The 18,200-nt window shown below is 40.3% G+C and overlaps 1 protein-coding gene across 2 annotated transcripts in view; it reads left to right on the plus strand.

The window, feature by feature from the left end:
- The window catches only part of Naa15-16 (N-alpha-acetyltransferase 15/16), a 68,432-nt gene that overhangs the window by 46,345 nt on the left and 3,887 nt on the right, over positions 1 to 18,200 (plus strand). The window lies entirely within an intron of this gene.

The following is an 18,200-nucleotide window of genomic DNA, read 5'->3' on the forward strand; positions in this document are numbered from 1 at the left end:
AAATAGAACAGATTGTATCTTGAACATCGTTTCTCGATTGCGAATTTGATGCATTCGTGGCAAACGATCAACAAAAGTATAAAACACCAGACAGATTTTACAATAAAACGAATCTTCTATTTGACTCGCGTTTTTAGCAATCGATGCAGACAATTTTAATTTCCGACGAAGGTTCACAGTCTAATTGTAACGATGCAATAAAATTTCAAGCGTCAAATTAACGCACTTATACGACAACTTTATTTTGGAAACTGATATTAGTTTAGCAACAACAAACAACGTAAACTAACGATCCAAAGTATTTTGGATCACGGAACTAATATGAGTTCTATAATTAATTCTTATAATTTATTATTATATTATAATTAATATAATAACCTAATAATCACAGAACTGCGTATAAGTTTGTCCAATGAAATTCATCGAAGCGACCACTTCTTCGATCCTTCTGCAGGCTATAAATTCAAATCAAATTTGCTGAATTTCAGGAAACTTAAGACTGTCGAAACAATAGTGTCTTCTACGCGTGACCTATGAGGCAATCACCGTGTTAATGAAAGGTTCTGTGCCCAATAAGTTTGGGAACCTCTGCTCCGCTGTAAAAGACCTTTCCATTCGAGGCCCACGACTTCGCTATACGGTGTGCTCACGGGGCCCCTTTCTTATTTCTCCTATGAGAGCCACGCCTAGCACTTGCCCCGTGGAATCGTTTGCGCACACCCTTCACCACATACAGAAACGGAACGAAACGCGGCGAGTAAGCTTCTCGTACAGGAAACGTAGGCGAGTCTCCGCCGCGCTCCGATATATCTCGACTCCGATGATATCGTCGGCCGAGTTATCGGCCAGCTCCCGAACAAAAGAGAATAGATCTTACCGCCACGCGAACCGCGCTATCTCCAACCTGTTGCACTTTTCTGCTTATCGGTTTAACGCTATTTTTGCGAATGTTGTTTTGCACAGACTTCGCCTATACAGTACCTTGTCAATTTGCATGGGCCTCTGCACTGTACAGGTTTGCTTCGTGTTCGCTCGGTTCCCACAATGAGCTTTTGTTCGAGCGTGATTAATATGCGATTTTAGTCTAATGGACTGTTTTCACTGTGAAGAAAGATAAATGTAGCTAAGAAAGTATGCAGATAATTTCATACCGTTTTAAAGCATAAGGAAGTACTATTCACCGTTTATTTATGTATTCAACCCTTTTCACTCCGATGTCACTGATACGGCGAAATGATATATTCATGTCATATAAAGTAATCGTGTAGAGTACATGAATAAAAACACAAAATCTTTACAGGAGTATGATCATTTTTATTTCAATTCGACTTTGTACAGTAAAATCATCAATGCTGGTAGCTATACCAGAAAAATCTTTCGGGTGCAAAGGGTTAAGATCGACGTCAACTGCTCGTGTTTACCCTAAATGCGGGTCAGTGATATATTTGCCTAGGAAAATCATTCCGTTCCAATGTTTAATTAACGAAACGTTGCAAGATATTTCACTTGACTCGAACTTTCGAAAATATTTTGCTTATGTTTCGCTGGCATAGACCCACATTCAATTTCTCATAACTCGATGTACAAACAGGTAACAGAAATCATTTGCTAATCAGAAATTGTGGCGGTCAGTGTACCGCATACTTGTAAATGTAAAGCAAAATAATATCGTAAACAACTATCCTCGCCGTTCACTTTCTACAAGTAAATATAACAAAAGCAATCGAATTCGCCTAGTTCTTGCACCGTGAAATCCGCGAGGTGTTGATTCAGCTATCGACAGAAATTCATTCATCATGTTACCGAGAAGGGTGGAAAGGTCGCGGTCGTTCCTCGGTTTTGTTTCTATTTGCAAAATCTGACGCAATCCGCGCGGATCAGTAACGAACCATCGGAATCATACTTCGCTCGAAATCTATTTTCCACCGAGCGCATTATGAAACCAGTCCCGTACACTCTGAATCAGTGAGAATCGAAGACGAAAGGTGAACAGATTCAACTCCTGATTTGCGTCATCGAAGGGTGGGGCTAGGGAGGATCGGAATAAATTGATCTCGTGTGTTAATCTCGATCCGGTATTTGATCATCTTTCTCATCTGATAATATTGTCGGATAGAATAAGCCGTTATTTAAAGTACTCTTAATAAAATCGTTTTTTTATAACATCCGGAACTGCGAAGGAGAAAAGCAAGAATCCTTGTTTTACGAATAATAATTTTCTTTTCCTTCTTTCTATTCAATTTATGTATTGTTCATCATTTCGATTGTGTGTGTGTTTTATTCTTTTTGTTCTTTGCTGCTTTATTTCATCTGCCTTTTATTCTCCATAAGGTAGGAAAATATTCTTTATGGAAAATGAACATTTTCTATGGTCTAATGTAAAAATTTAAATAGGAATTCTAATTACAATGTAATTCAATTATGTTGTAAATTCTCAATCACATTGTAATTCGTATTTCAGATCTTCATTCAATTAAATTAAAACGTAATTCGTAATTGCCCTTTGCACTCGAAGCTATTTCAACTGAAAATATGAAATCATTTTTCTAACTTACAGTATTTCTATTTTATATGAGAAAGTGCATTTTATGCATATATGAAAATCGACTCTTAGGACTCGCGCAACAGTCACACTCATAACAATTTTTCAAATGTAAACTTTGTTAATATCAAAATTATCCTAAAAGATGATATAACAAATATTAATGGGGTGCCTCAGAGTCGCCACTCGAGTGCAAAGGATTAAGTAATTGCATTGCATTAATTACGAGTACGATGTGATTGAATCAAGATTACGAACTAAAAAAATAATAAATTAATAGGTAATGAGAGAAGAAATAGGCAAAAGAGATACCATTAATTCTTTTAACCTTTTGACTCCTTTCACATTCTCTCTGATCATTTCTCTCTCAACTGCACGTCGCTGATTGCCCGAATAAATTCTGCTTCGATAACGTCTCCCAACGTACAACGATTACACGTAATTATATTATAATCGAATGGAGTAATAGCTATAAAGATATGATTGGGTTCGCAGACTCTTTCGCATAAGGTCGACAAACATCTGCGCCTCGATCGCTCCACGAACGTCTCGAAACAATAAGGCCGCGTAGCTGCGAAATTGACCTCGGGCCGCGTGCCATTAGGCGTTAAATAACGGCTGTCAGGTTTTCGCGCAGCGTTTCACGGATTACCACGACTCAATTACGACTCGTATACGGTCGTTACCCCTTAATGTCGCGAATTAAAGCGCGAACGATCGCCGCGCCGAAGCCGGCTGGCAAAAAGGTCGGCGCAAAAAGAATCAGGAAATTGGAGGCGCGAAACGCTGCAGATCGGCAATGAATCACGCCCGGCGACCGTCCGTGAATAATCGATCGAAGCTTTCACGTGGAAACGATGCTGCGTGGATAAACATGCGCTCTGTTCAAACTGCATTTCAGTGGCAACTCTGATCAGGCCGGCTGGAAATTCGCGCGAAGCCTTATCGTCGGATCCATTGCGAAATCATTTCGAATTTGAACAGTTCCCCGTCGGCGATCGGGATTTTCAAACGATCGCGAGTCATCCGATTTCCAAGCGGCGGAAACTCGTTTCAAAGAACCGCCGAACCGATTAATTTCCCCGTCCAATGCGCGTTTGTGTTCGCTGCTCGCATTCATCGGAATCGGCGCTCCGCGATCACGATACTCTTCGTAGTGTGTAATTTACGAGCGAACCGCCGCGAACGCCGGTCGTGTTCTTTCGATCTGCATACAATGAGTTACCGGCGGCCACGAACATTGTCACAATTATTATCGGGCCGCGTGCATCGGGCTGCGACTTTTAAATATTTCGCGCCGACATCGCCGGTTATGCATTCTTTTTCCTGGACAGATGAATAGGCGTCGTAGCACTTGAAACGCGCGATGGAATCCGACCTTTCTGAACCGCGAGCACACACAGAGACAAGATGATGCTTAAAAATGCGTGATTAGCCAGCGGTCGTTCCCTCGTAAATCGTACTGCCGGCGCGTTCATTCAGGAATTTTACGCTGTTATGACCGTTAATTACTGAACTACCGAGGTTTATGCCTTTGCATTAGCCGCGCTGAACATTGTTTACACTCGGTATTAACGTATCGAAGTCATTGACAGGGGAAACCGTTCCAGTATTTTGCACGGAAAATTTATTTGGAGGAAATTTTATTGTCCATCAAGTTACGTAATTCGTACGTTCGGATCGTTCGTTCGTTTAATCGATTAATTATGTGGATATCAATTGATAAGGCACTTAAAACGCGTCGAATATCGCTCGTTAACGGCGTCGTTATTACTAGACCGCGGATCTTTATGCGAGATAAAATTCGCTAAGTCAGTTGTAAGAAAGCAAATTAAATGAAAATTGATTGTTCCTTTTAATGGTTTTATCGAGTCAATAGTAGTGCAACAGCAGCATTAAATTCTTCCGATATCTTCATAGTATTTTTATTAAGCCTACTTACACGCATCATAAATGCATAAAGTCCACAGTATAAATACCATTACCGTACGCAACGGTGGTATGCAATAATTTATGGATGGAATATATATATATATATATATATATATATATATATATATATATATATATATATATGTATATAAAATAATTCGCAACCATTATGAACTACAGATCCGCAACTCTACTCTACCCTGGTTCTCTCAGGCATGCAATTTCAATCGATAAGGGACAAGGTTCCAGCGAATCTTGCTACACCGTGCCTCAATGCAACAGACATTTATAAACCTTTAAATCACGTTTCTTTCTCCCTTATCCGTGTCCGCGTATCCTTCGAGTTCGAACAGCGATAAAAGTGGAGCGACCATTGAATAAAAACAACTGTAAAAGAGAAATTAGAACCACTGGCCAGGTCAACTATAAATCAATAACGATCTGGGCGGCAGCCTGAAAGGTTTAAAAATAAATGACACGTGAAGAAACAGGCTCGCGGAGCAACGAAAGAATGGCGTGTCTGGAGTATCTAGAACCAAACAGGTGCGAGTGACATTTTTCTGTCATAAAATCCATTTAAAATTCATGTTGATACTTCGCATGTAGCGAAGAACGTGCACAGTAGTTTTTGACGAAATTTATCTTTTAGTTTTCGAGTTATTGTAAGAAGCAATATCAAATTAAGACGTTGCTATAGCTATATTAAGTTCACCTACATCTCTATATATTGCGATGTGTAATATGATGATATGGGATGCTAATAACATATTATTATTATAAAGTAAATATAATAATTACTATTATTATAAAATAAATCTAATAATATATTATTATTATAAAATAAATATAATAATATATTATTATTATAAAGTAAATATAATAATTATTATTATAAAATAAATATAATAATATATTATTATTATAAAGTAAATATAATAATAATTATTATTATAAAATAAATCTAATAATATATTATTATATCAGTATATTACATGCATTATAAAATCATTAAAATGCCGCTTATCTCGAATCGCTCTCTAAGACCGCAAGAAATGAAGGAACAGACACTGCTAAATCAAAGATTTCGAATCGAACGGTTCTCCGAATCACGCAACAACGTCCCAGAAATGAAATCAGCATCCCAGCAGGATCCCGATGACAAACGGTACTCGGAAACGATTCGCGAACCGACTCAGATGTTGCGGGTTAATGGAGGACGCAACAAGTTCTATGATTACGCGGATGCCGTAACGCGTGCCGACGATAATAATCGCGATCATCGGAACGTCAGCGATGATGAGGAGAGCCGGAGCTCCTTTGTGATCCTTCGATCCCGCCGTCATTCTAGATCACCTTCATCTTACTCCGCAATCGCTGGTACCGTTTGATGTTTTTCTTTTTCGCAGAAGCACCGACACATTGCAACAGATGCATCATAATGCACCGATCCGAGCATCATGACTAAACTTAGGCGCGTTTATGCGGGTTGCTATTGTTAAAGGACGCTTCGGCGGAGTTCAAAGGATTTTTCAGGGTATTTTGATTTAGCAATCTCCTAGCGAAGTTCTCTTCCCTTGCGTAAATAACTTATCACCTGTTTGACGATCCTAGCGGACATTCGAACTCGATTGTTAATTGTAAAGCTCAGACGAAAACGTTTCATTTTGAACTATTAAAGTTAAAGAGATAGTGTATTATCACCAGGAGATCGTAGAATTTTATTAAACTTGATTGTAACTTCGCGTAAAATGATCTTGCCTGTGATCATTTTAAAGAATCAAGTGTCCCTACTTTCATACTTTTTTGAACCACTATTAATCCTGTAACCTCGATCGAGTTTTTGATTTTTCGGTATGAAATCACGGTCTAGTTTTATTTGTTACTCAGATGCTCAAATCTTAAGAATTAGATTGAAAACGACATTAAAAGAGAAACAAAAAGAAGATTAAAAATTAAAGAAAAGGAATTGAAATTAAACATTTGTTTGATCTAGTTTTCTTTGCTAAATTTTGCGAGATATTTAGAACGCGAATTCCACGTTGCCCGCGGTTCGAAGATTAATTTAAAGTATAACTTTTAAAGATGACGAATCAATTATGGATCTTCACGAAAAATAAAAATGTTGTTAACTGAGTCATATATTAAATGTAAGTTAAATAGAAACGTATTTCCTGTGTTATTGAGATTTAGTAAAATTAAGTAAAATCAAATACTGTAAAAGCTTTTACTGAAACTCATAACGATAAATATGTCTGAACTTTCTTAAATTTGTCTAATCTCTTTACGGTTCGATATTTTCCCCGGTCCTTTTCATTCTAAATGCATAAAATAATAATATGCGTAAATAATAATAATATGCGTAATGTAATGGTCATTTCTACAAATCGAAGCACAGCAGCATCTCCTAAAAGTTACTTCGATCGGAACAAAATGTAACTGCGTTTCGCAGTGTCCTTGACGGAAAAATGTGAAATTGCGTGAAAAAGCACCGTGCAATTATATCTAGTCGCGAGATCGAAAGGCGGCGGAGCAGGTTCTCGATGATCCGGACCGGCGATGATCGCAGTAGCATGATTCTCGAGGCCTTCTCGCGGCCACGTGGATCGACCGCGAATCTCGGATGAACGTTCCTCAATGTCGCGTCTTGATTAAGCTGTTGAAGAAGCGTGCCGCGGCTGCAGCGGCTGTCCGACCGCGAGTAATCACGGCGATCTCGTGTTTATGAGGCTCGCCGGTTACATAAGAAGCAACAATGCGCGCTCCTACACATTCCCGTATTGCCAATAATCGTTGGTATTCATGAGCCACGCGGGAACCCTGATCGATCGCCGAGGAATCGAACAGCCGGGTTCTCTCTGTGATCATTCTGCGCACCGTGAGAGTTTTTCGGTTGTAAAATTCATGGTGTATACGGTATCGCGGGCACATTCGAACGGAGCACTCGAGAACTGAATTCGATCGAGGGCGGGGCGAAATAGATCATAGGTTAAATTTTTGTTCGGGCGTTGCTAATGCCAGTATTCAAGGTGTGACCGCGAGATCAAAAGATTGCTCATGGAAATTTAGCCCTTTGCGGCACCGGGCACCGGATCTATTGGCTGCATCATGCTTCCAGTTAATAGGTCGAGTGCTCTGATCCGTTCGGAAATAAGTATTGCTTGTAGATATTAGGTTCCGACGCGTATTTATACTCCCGTTTTTAAATTACATGCGGAGCCGCAAATAAACTGTTAAAATAAGAATGATTTTTGTATCCGGCCGACGATGTTCACTAGCATTTCTTTCCTTCGATCTAGAACAGAAATTAAGACGGAATTTTAAATCCCGTTTGAAGAGATGCAAAAAGAATGATAATACGCATCTTTGAAAATTTATTGAAATAAGAACTTTACGCAAAAATCATTTCTTCGTTTATATCATTAAATAAGCAGGAATGGCTAATACTTTTGAAGGGAGGTACATGTGCATCTTATGGTACGTTATTTTGGAAGTATTTCCTGAAAATTTGCCTGTCTGAATATCCGAATCTAAAAGAACGTGGCAGCCATTTTCCCGAAGACAAACTTCCTTAACTTGAAACTGGACAATAAAATCTTATCCTTGTCAAAGCCGATGTTGAAACAATCGAACATCGATTAAATGATTTCATCGAAATTAAATGGATCCTAGAATGAAGTAACTCGTTAACATTTATCCGAAATATATTTTAATCCAAAAATATGCTGAATTTTCTACGAACGCATAAGAAGCTGTGTTCGCATGACAAAAATCCTATAGAATAAGAATTAAAAATTGATTTAGCGTTCCAGAATGGATTATATCGTCGAGACTTGTAAATAACGATGCAAAAAGGAATGTTTTTTACCGTGAACGCCTAGGGCTCCGCGGCTTAACCGATTTACCGAGAAGCGTTCTTGAAAAAGGCTTAAATCGCCCGTCCATTTGTCAGCGAGCCATTCCTCTCGCCGCGCTCGAGAAATAACAATTAGTTTGTTACCTCGGCGAAATGAAAAGAATGTCTCTTGCCGATCGGTCGTTAATTCGTTTTTTTGCCGCTGCAGAATTAAATTGATTCTATACGGGATACGTGTTCCACGTGTTCGCGGAACAATCTTATGTAATCCGAATATAAGGCTGTTCGGTTTTCCTTCATTCCTTTCTCTTGTAACAGTTTTTGTTTTGTGTAAGCTGGACGGCTGGCATTGTCCCGTAACATGCAATGTTCCATGCGCGGTTATCACCTAGATCTTCGGGTGTTAACGATTACTGGAAAGACAGGAAGCGACGATGGATTCCTGTCGAACAATAATGCGTGACCGGAGGCGCCTCGTCCGCGCGGATTTCACTATTCCATACAATTTTTCCTTTCTCGTTATCGGCCGGTATCTATCAGCGACGCTGGATTTTGCGGAACTCGTTAATTACCATGTTAAGGAAACCGTAAATCTTATTCCTTAACCGCTATCCTAATTCGTTGACCGGCGTTTGTGGCAGAACTTTGGATAGACGAAATTTCAAGCAGAGGAAAGGTTCATTTTTTGCACCATATCGCTGACAGTTATGGTACCTTCGAGATTCACAATCTTTGTTCCATAAAATCTGCAACAGTACAATCTTTCATCAAATCCTATTTAAACAGAGACATCGTTTCCATATCGCTATATCGTTTTATGTTTCATTTAAAGCGTTAATACTTCGCGAATAAGTGAGTGGCTTAGAATCAATGGTGTAAGTCACATTTCCCTCATTGTGAGAAACAATGAGTGTTATTGTTTAATAACACGTAGATCGCTTACTGATCAAATTTATTATTGAAATAATTTCAGAGTGACTTCACAATTTATTTCATTTGTCTTTTTATCGTCTTGGCAGTTATAGATTATACATTTTAAGACATTATTTTTCGTACGAATAAAATTTTATTCGAATGGATTCTTATTCCGATAAATTATTATTTGATTTCATATTCATTCGATAGTGTCGATATCTTATTGAAATAGTCTTTATCTCTTATCTGTCATCCGAATAAAATTTTGCTCAACTCTGTTTCCGCCACTACGATTCTAAGCCACTCCAATAACGAATGAAATGAAATCAAATAAATTGCGAGCGTTAAGTGTCAAAGAAGTTAGAGACTATCCATATTTGGTTCCCGTTTCCAGCAATCGGTATCGCAAATTTTTCTATCCGCAGTCTAGAAACCACGGAACAAGCAAGAAAAGTTATTACCTCCGCAGAAATAGGATTCTGCCGGTGTAAAATCGGTAAAAGTTGCTCGTAACGCGTTACGAAATCTGCGGTCTTCCTCGATTCGCCTCGTTCTCTGTCAACCGACTTCCTCGAGGCTCGCGAAACCGCCGCGTACTCCGTATTGTCGGCCGTACGTTCGTTCTTGAACTTCCGCTTATTACACCGGCCGAACTTGCGAACATAACGAGAGTCGCTAATCGCTTCGCGTCGAGCCAATTATGTAAACTCGCTGGCGTGACTGAGAGGACCGCCTTTTCTTTCGATCCGCGGCTCCAGTTCCCATTGATTGAAGCACTTTCGATATTTTATATCGCCACTAAACTGTTCCATACAGGAACAGTTTAAGTCGTACGTTTGTTCAAGTCGGACTTCAGACTTCTCTTGCTGCTCGATTTTGTTCTATTCGTTCCTGCTTTCTCTGCTCCCGATTCTTCATTTAGACGTTTATTCGCTTTATCTTTGGCCAAATGCAGGCGTCGGACTGTCACCAAATGATTCATTTGATAGTTTGACAGTTATATTTGTTTTCATAATAATTAGAATTAGAATTTTGAATTTCTATGTTTCAAGTTTAAAAGCACATTTTAATTATTTTCTCAATAAAATTTATCTTATATTCGCTAAAAAAAGCTGTTTTTGAAATGATAATACCACTGACCCGAAACGTCTTCTTAATAGTCACAAAAAATAGCAGTTAGAAAAGGTTGCCATATCAACTCTTTCAGTACTGACTAAAATGAGAAAGCGAGGTTGAGAAAATATGTTTACTTTTCATACTATTTTCATGATCTTATATCGTATTTACGAACGTTTTTTTTTTTAGATTATATTACTTGTACTCCTGTTATATTCATGTCATAAATTTCGTAGTACAAATACTCTCAAGAATTGTATACTGTTTTTTAGTCGGACCACGCCCGAAGTATTGTTCTGTAATATGACCTCATGCTATTAAACTAGAATGCGTGCAACACCAATTTCTGAGATTAGCTTCACGTGAACTTAATTGTCCTATGTCGCCGTTTGATCGTCGATTACACAACGATACAATCTCGCCTCAATTTGCCATCTCTTGGGCATCGTACACTTTATGTATGATGTATTGTTTGCGTTTAAGGCGTTAAATGGTTGGTTTTCTTGTCCACAGGCATCTTAACCCATTTCAGCTTGAATACTTCCTGGGTTGCCCTGACACATCATTCTTTATTAAGGCAAGAGTTTCATAGAACTTAACTGTGGCCAATTCAATTGTTTGAACAGGAATTTCATCACAGTAAATAAATTATGCGGATCACTGAACTTTCTTTGTGCACTGTCAGAATTTAAATGTAACACCTTAGAACTATAATCATCCTACGACGGTTCTGTATAATTTTCCTATAATCGCTGCATAATTTTTAATATTGTTAATATTAACGTCTTAGAACTATAATCATCCTTACGACGGTTCTGTATAATTTTCGTATAATCGTTGCATGATTTTTAATAAAAAAATGTCTCGCAATCCGAAAGTGGCGGGTTCCTCAGGTCATTTGAAGCAACTTTTTCCTTTACAAACATTTTCTCCGAGGCACCATAAACGAGTTATTAACGAAAAACAGTGACCAATGAGAGGCGAGCTCGGCTGGCGCGAGTCGACCGAGCCAATGAGCGGAACTGGGCTTCGTGCGCTGGTTGGCTGGGCCGCCTCGCGTCAGCCGTACTCGATTCTTATTGGTCACTGTTTTTCGTTAATAACTCGATAACGGTGCCTCGGAGAAAATTCTTGTAAAGGAAGAAACTGCTTCAAATGATCTGAGGAACACGCCATTTCCGGATTGCGAGACATTTTTGGAATACCTTGTATAAATAAATTCTAAATCAAATATTTCGTACATACAACAAATTTAGCATGGACTAAACTGTTTATGGATCAATGAAAATATATTTGAAAGTATATCTAGAGGATTTGCTTTCTTGTTAGACCGCTGCCTCCGTTCTGTTTCTCTTTGCCGCTTTCCACAAAACAGCTGAGTCCGCTACGACTACAGTTCTTTAGAAACTCGATGTAAAACACTTGTTCCCACTGTGTTCGTTGAATTCTCGATCGATAATTACCATAAACCGAATCATATTCGCAGTACCGTAAGAACAACGCGGCAGTCGTCGCCTTCCGCTCGATCTGCATAAAATCGTTCGCATTATCGATCCCTAATTATTCCAGCCGGCTTTAACAAAAAGCATCATCTCCGGGACCAACCGGCTCCGGCATGATGACATAACTTTTCCAGCTTAGTTCCGTTCGATGCTTTTTGCCGGCGTTTTCTTATTCTCATGCCTGTCGAAGGAAAACAACGTTACGTCACACGAACCGCGCGCGGCAAAAGCGCGGAAAGATGAATGGACACGTCTTCCCACCGGCTGGCATTAATTATTTATTACCTTGATTCCCGTTACCCTGTTTCCGTAACGCGTGCACCGGTATTACTCGGTAATTATAGTATCGAACGGCCGATATTTATTGTTCGAGACGGGCGCGGAATTGCTCGAGCGATTTCCGATCCCGGAATCGGAGCTGTCGCCCGAATGATTCACGTTCTCGTGACGTATGACTGTGTCTGGAAAAATGGAAACGTTTGAAAGAGATCGACACGTGGGCGTAGGCCGGCGATCATTATCATCGTCGGATCGAAACGCCAGATTCGCTTCTCGGACGACTGCCATGAGACAAGCGTCGCCTGTTCGCATTTTTATCCTCCCGGTGTCTGTTTCTCCTCGTGCCGCTTAATTACTGTGCTTTAACACTATCTGCCCGCCGTGAAGCAACAATGTGCAACTTATTTCTGGACGCTGCTTGATTCTTTGCAGGCGTCGTTGCTCAATGCCATTAAGTGTTTTCCATGTTTCGCAGCGTTTCTCGCGCAAACGTTGCCGTCTTTTTTTCTTGCATTTCGAGCGGTAAAGATAAATGAAAGCAGGAAACATATTCAGCAGACACTTGTAGCTACGAATGCATAAAATCCACAGTCTGATAATAAGCTTCCTGGAATAATAAAACGGGATAATGATCTCGTTACGAAATTCATTGAAAAGTGGAGAATACACGGAGTGTTTGTCAAAGTCCTCTCGGATCGAAATTAATAAATGCGAGCCACGTGAATAGAAATTTACATTACAATTATTAATCGGCGCGCCTTGCAATCAACCCAGACAATTGGTACCTCTCGTGAGCAATCAAAGCTGTCAGAAACGTTCAGGAGCAAAACGTTGCTCGTTTCTGCGGTTGCTGGTGTAGGCGAATCTTAAGAATCACGGCCGTTTAATGTCCGCCGACCTTGTCGCCCCCGTCATTTGCACCACTTGGGCTTCTTACCTAACCGCAATTATTTCACCTGGTGAATCTGGATTCTCGTTTGTGCGTGCCGGCTAAACGGTGCACTTTATGCAAAGCGCAGCCTCGACCGGCGTATTTTTAACGCGGTGACGACGGGGCCATCTTAATGCTACCTAAACGAGGGGACGAGCGAAAAGTGAGCTGGCTGCGGCACTTTGGCGGCTTAACATTGACACGGAAGACGCGAAGACGTCCGTTTTTCCCCTCGGAGCATTTTCAAAATAAACTTCTCGTTAAATTGCACTGAAAACATTACAGTGTGCCATCAAAAACCACCCTGTTTTCTACGAAAGAAAGAGTTTAGAGGATCCATCCAACATAGAAATCATCTGTGCAGATAGCAAAGTTAGAGCGAGAAAAATTCTTGTACTTGAAAATTTCCTCTGTTTTTCATTAACACGTTTGCTACCTGCATGCGACGGCCATGATTTCGTAGGATCGTAAAGAAAATCAAATTAATTCTGCACCCATCTTTAGTTTGAGTTGTAAATAGAACACGGATCTTCATGCTAAATAAGAATTATACTCACCGATTGCAACAAACATAATTCGAATAGAAATTTCTTTCGCCCTTTAATAATTTCAGTATTTCAGTGTTTTCAATTTTATTCGATAGTATTTATTCAGTATTTTCAGTTAAATATTTTGAATATTTTCGTTGTCTGAAATTTCACCTATCTATTTTTATCACAAATACTTAACAATCCGCAGTCCAGTTATGAAACTTGCACGACTTTTCCGCGACAATAATCGTTTGCACATCCCGCAAGAGAATACGTTGAAAATTGAATAGAAAGTCAGAGGCAACGTACGTAGACCACTTTCACGGATTTCATAATTCGTTGAATCGAATTTCGGGTGAATTTCAACGGTAACGTGACGAATACGGTATAAATGTCGGCTGAAGCCTTCGTCTCTTCGATCTGTTATCGAAACGAACCCTTGGCAAGCAACACCTTGAATTAAATCCCAGAGGGACCGAGGCCGCAGTGAAACGGTTCGCAGATAAAGTAATCGACGCACGGAATCCTGGTGGATTCGTCTGAATTTCCGTCGAGCAGCATAATCGGCCGTGCACATTTCCATCGAACAGGCAGCGCACGCTTTCGATCGTTGCCGGAATCGCGTGAAATTACCGGGGCCGCGGGTTCAGAATAGAAATCATCGATCGGAGTGCATCGGAATGCAGCGATGCGCTCGCAGCGAACGCGGCGGAAAGGCGGAGGAGGAGGATCGTCCTGCCGAATGGACGTTTCGCAACCTTCGCAGAAAACCGCGGAATCGATTTTCCTGCGATGGAAACGCGGCGGATCGGCCGCGAGCGCGTAAGGATCAATCGGAAAGGGGTGCCTCGATTAGCATAAACGTTTGCGTGCCGGCGTCGCCGCCTGTTGCTCCACATTCCGCAGCGCGCCCGTAACGCAAGCAAGGTCCCCCTTTGTCAAGGATGAAAAATTCCTGGCCGACCGTCGCATACCGGCCCCTAATTGGCGACAATGTTCTCCCGACCCGCGGAGAAATCGCCGGGACCAATTAAAGCCCATGGAAAATCCTAACGAGTGCTGAATCGATCGGATCGACGCTCGTTCTTCCCATCCTGCGGTGAACTCCCAGGGTATCTCTCGTTGGTAACACGCCCAACGTCGACTTTTCCTGTGGGAGAATAATGGCAGTGAGTGATCCGGAGACGTGTTACACGAGCCTGTCCGCTTGGTCAGAGTTTATCGTGCCCATTGTGTGGGAAATGGGATACTTCTCGATTGGTTTGCCTCCATCGCGTAAACTCGGATGATTTCCTGGTGGGCGGAGTGGAATTGTTAACCGTGCCGTTTAAAAAGTCGAGGTTTATCTGACAGATTGAAGTAACAGAACAGGATCCTTTATATCTCCGATCATATCTATACGATATCTAATATTTAATATCGTATCTATTAAAAATAATAATAAATTTTGTATTAATGTATACCGGTAAGAAGCCTCTTTCTTAGAGAAAAAGAGATTTTGCATAGCCATCACACTAATACTAAAGAAAATAAAGATAATGAGTAATACCAAAGGATACGTAGAAAATGTAAGAAACAGTATATTATGTATAATAAATATATATGATACAATAAATCATCAGACATGTAAATTATATCGTTATTAAAATAAGAATACAAAAGAGAGATTACATGATTCAATCGGATTACCATAGTTCATTCTGCATCCTACCAGATGAACAAGAACTAAGTACCTCCGCAAATAAAAAAGAAAATGAAGATAATGAGTAATACAAAAGTATACATAGAAAATGTAGAAAACAGTATATTATGTATAATAAATATATAGTAGATACAATAAATATGTATAATACTGGAAATGTGATCAATGAAAGATCATCAGACATGCAAGTAATATCGTTATTAAAACAAGAATACAAAAGAGAGATTACACGTTTCAATCGGATTACCATAGTTCATTTGTTTTCTCAATCCTGCATCCTATCAGATGAACAAGGACTAAGTACCACGCATAAAAACCTCATCTTCTGCAAGACAGAAATACTTCTTAGTCTTGTACAAAACAAGAAGATCAAGTCTGGATGGAATAAGAGGCTTGCGCACTTATAATTCCTATCCTTGCCGACTCACTCTGAAAAACTTGAACCTGCATGCTGATTTGCGGTTTATTTATTGTGCTCACTGGGCGGTGCGCCGATTAATAGTTTATTTTCGATAATTTAATCGACGATAGTTTAACGAGTCGGGCGAAACGCGTAAATACTACTTGCGAACTGATGATAAATCTGTACAATGAATTCTGTAAACAGCATCGTAAATTACTGAATGCTTTGGCCTCTGTAATTAGGCGTAATTTTCGTTCGGATAAGAGTCTATGAAAGTATGTTTGCCTCGGCTCGCAGAGCGATTCGGTGAAAACCCGTCGTTGGGGTTTCATCAATGCGAATAATCGTGTCCGGCGAAAAAAGAAATCGTCCGAGGAATGGAATCCCCTATGGTGATTTCAACGCCATTCACGAATTCACGGAGCATGGAGTCCAGACTCTACCGCGTTCTAATAGCGCATCGACCGATTCTTACATAATTGGAAAGCGTGCCGGGATTTTCATGTGTGTTATAAAACTGCATTAATAGAACGGTAATTAAAACGTTGATGCTCACTGAACAAGCTAAGTACTCGGAAATTAGCGCAATAAGCTCGGCCAGCTGCTCTTCGACAGCCAATTTGTAAAAAAAATATATCAAAAGCGAACTTATCTTCACGCTCGATCCGCGGAGAACTACAGCTAACTACTGTATCGCGTTGCTTTATCGAAGTAACGGGAACGGATTCGCTCGGATTTTTGCGATTTTAGTGCACATTCCGCGTAAACGCATCTTTGAAAAATCTCAACGAACCAGAACTGCGAGATTCGCCTTCGATCTTGCTTCGGAAACCACGACAACTTTACCAGTTGACAATTGTTCGAATTTCTAGATAATAAATTTGTAAAAATTGATTTTAGCGATCTCGTCTAGTTTCATAATTTGCTTTGCTTCTTGTACTCAAGATGCACAGAATACGTTTCAAAATTTTCATCCCCGTTCGAACAGTTTGTCCCAAATCATAGATCGTTATGCAAAATAAAAATTCTGCGAGTAAAAATCGAGTAAAACTGTACGTTCTTTGTATAATAATTTTCTTCGAAACCCTTCAAATATCTTCGCAGCCATTTTTCGTCGCAAGTGCGTAAAATCTCTGCCGATTCTTACGCGAGAAGAATCTTTACCCGCCTTCTTGGGGCGGTGAAGGTGCTTCGATTCGACGGAGAAAAGGCGTCCAAGATGGAGCCATTGTCATAAACGTGTTATTGCGGAGAGATCGAATTTTTTTCGCGTCAGACGACCGATTGCGATCGAACTGAAGCAGGTTCGACTTTTTGCTCCAGTCACTGTCTCACGAGTAAAGGCGGTCTACTGCACGTGACCAAGGTGCACGCGTGACACGTGCACGCATGCCAGACCCAGCAAACTGTTGTCAGTGGGTCTGGCCGCGGCCAGAGGCGAGGAAAAGTTAGAAAAGGCTTTGCGAAACACCGGCGGAATTGCTTTTAGTACCGGCCCCAGCGCTCTGTGTCTCGGGGTGGTGCATTGTTTGACCTTGGTAGGCGCAGACCGCCCGGTAAAAGTCGCTGCATGTCGAAAGAGCCACGGGGACAGTCGCGCGGCGTTCTCATATTTACCGTGGCCGCAATTAGAATGATATTGCGCTGGCTGGAATTTCAGGACAACGGAAAATTTCAGTTATTACCCGCGCGATTTGCGTAATTCGATGAATTCGGGACGCCCTGCAGGGAACGCTGGAGGACCGACGCTGCTGGCGGAGACTAATTTTGCGAACTTTGATTTGTCCTGATCGCACAGAATACGCTTAAGTACATGATAACTGGAATGCTTATACAAATCTTCTCTTGACCAGTTAATTGTGTTTGACGAGTATACCCGTTATGGAGAAGTGGCAGTATTTTGTGTTATGACGAGTATACTCGTCGCGCGTAAAAAGTAGTGACCATTGGCTGTTTAAATTGTAATTTTTGTGAAAGCAAAAACATATTCTGAAATTTCAAGATGTTTAGAATATTTTGAGGCCAGACCAGAATAAAACATATGAATAATTCGCGATATTGGTGTTCGACATGCAACGTACCATTATGTATCGTTCCTTGCTTTGCTGAATACCACTCTACAGCAGCGATTTGAATTTTTAACTTTCATAAGTATCTGACTTTTCTTGCGTTTTTCGTTTACTATGTATGCAGTATATGTTAATGTTGAGTGAATAAGTAAATATTAGTAATAAAATTGTTAATTTTATCAAATAAAACCGTATTTTCGGTTTTATTTATTATTTTTTAGTTATTTCAACGGCGACACTTACTCTGTGTTTGACGAGTATACTCGTCATCGCTTGATTCTCGCGACACTTATAGGTGCGCGCTTTAAAAAGGAGGCGCCACAGCTAACTGGTTAATCCCTTACGCTATTATAACGAGTCATACTCGTGATTGGCTAACATAAAACCATAATAGACTAACGCTAAACCTTCCGTGGTCAGAAACCA

Source organism: Megalopta genalis, chromosome 9 (assembly GCF_051020955.1).
Source record: "Megalopta genalis isolate 19385.01 chromosome 9, iyMegGena1_principal, whole genome shotgun sequence".
Lineage (NCBI taxonomy): Eukaryota > Metazoa > Arthropoda > Insecta > Hymenoptera > Halictidae > Megalopta > Megalopta genalis.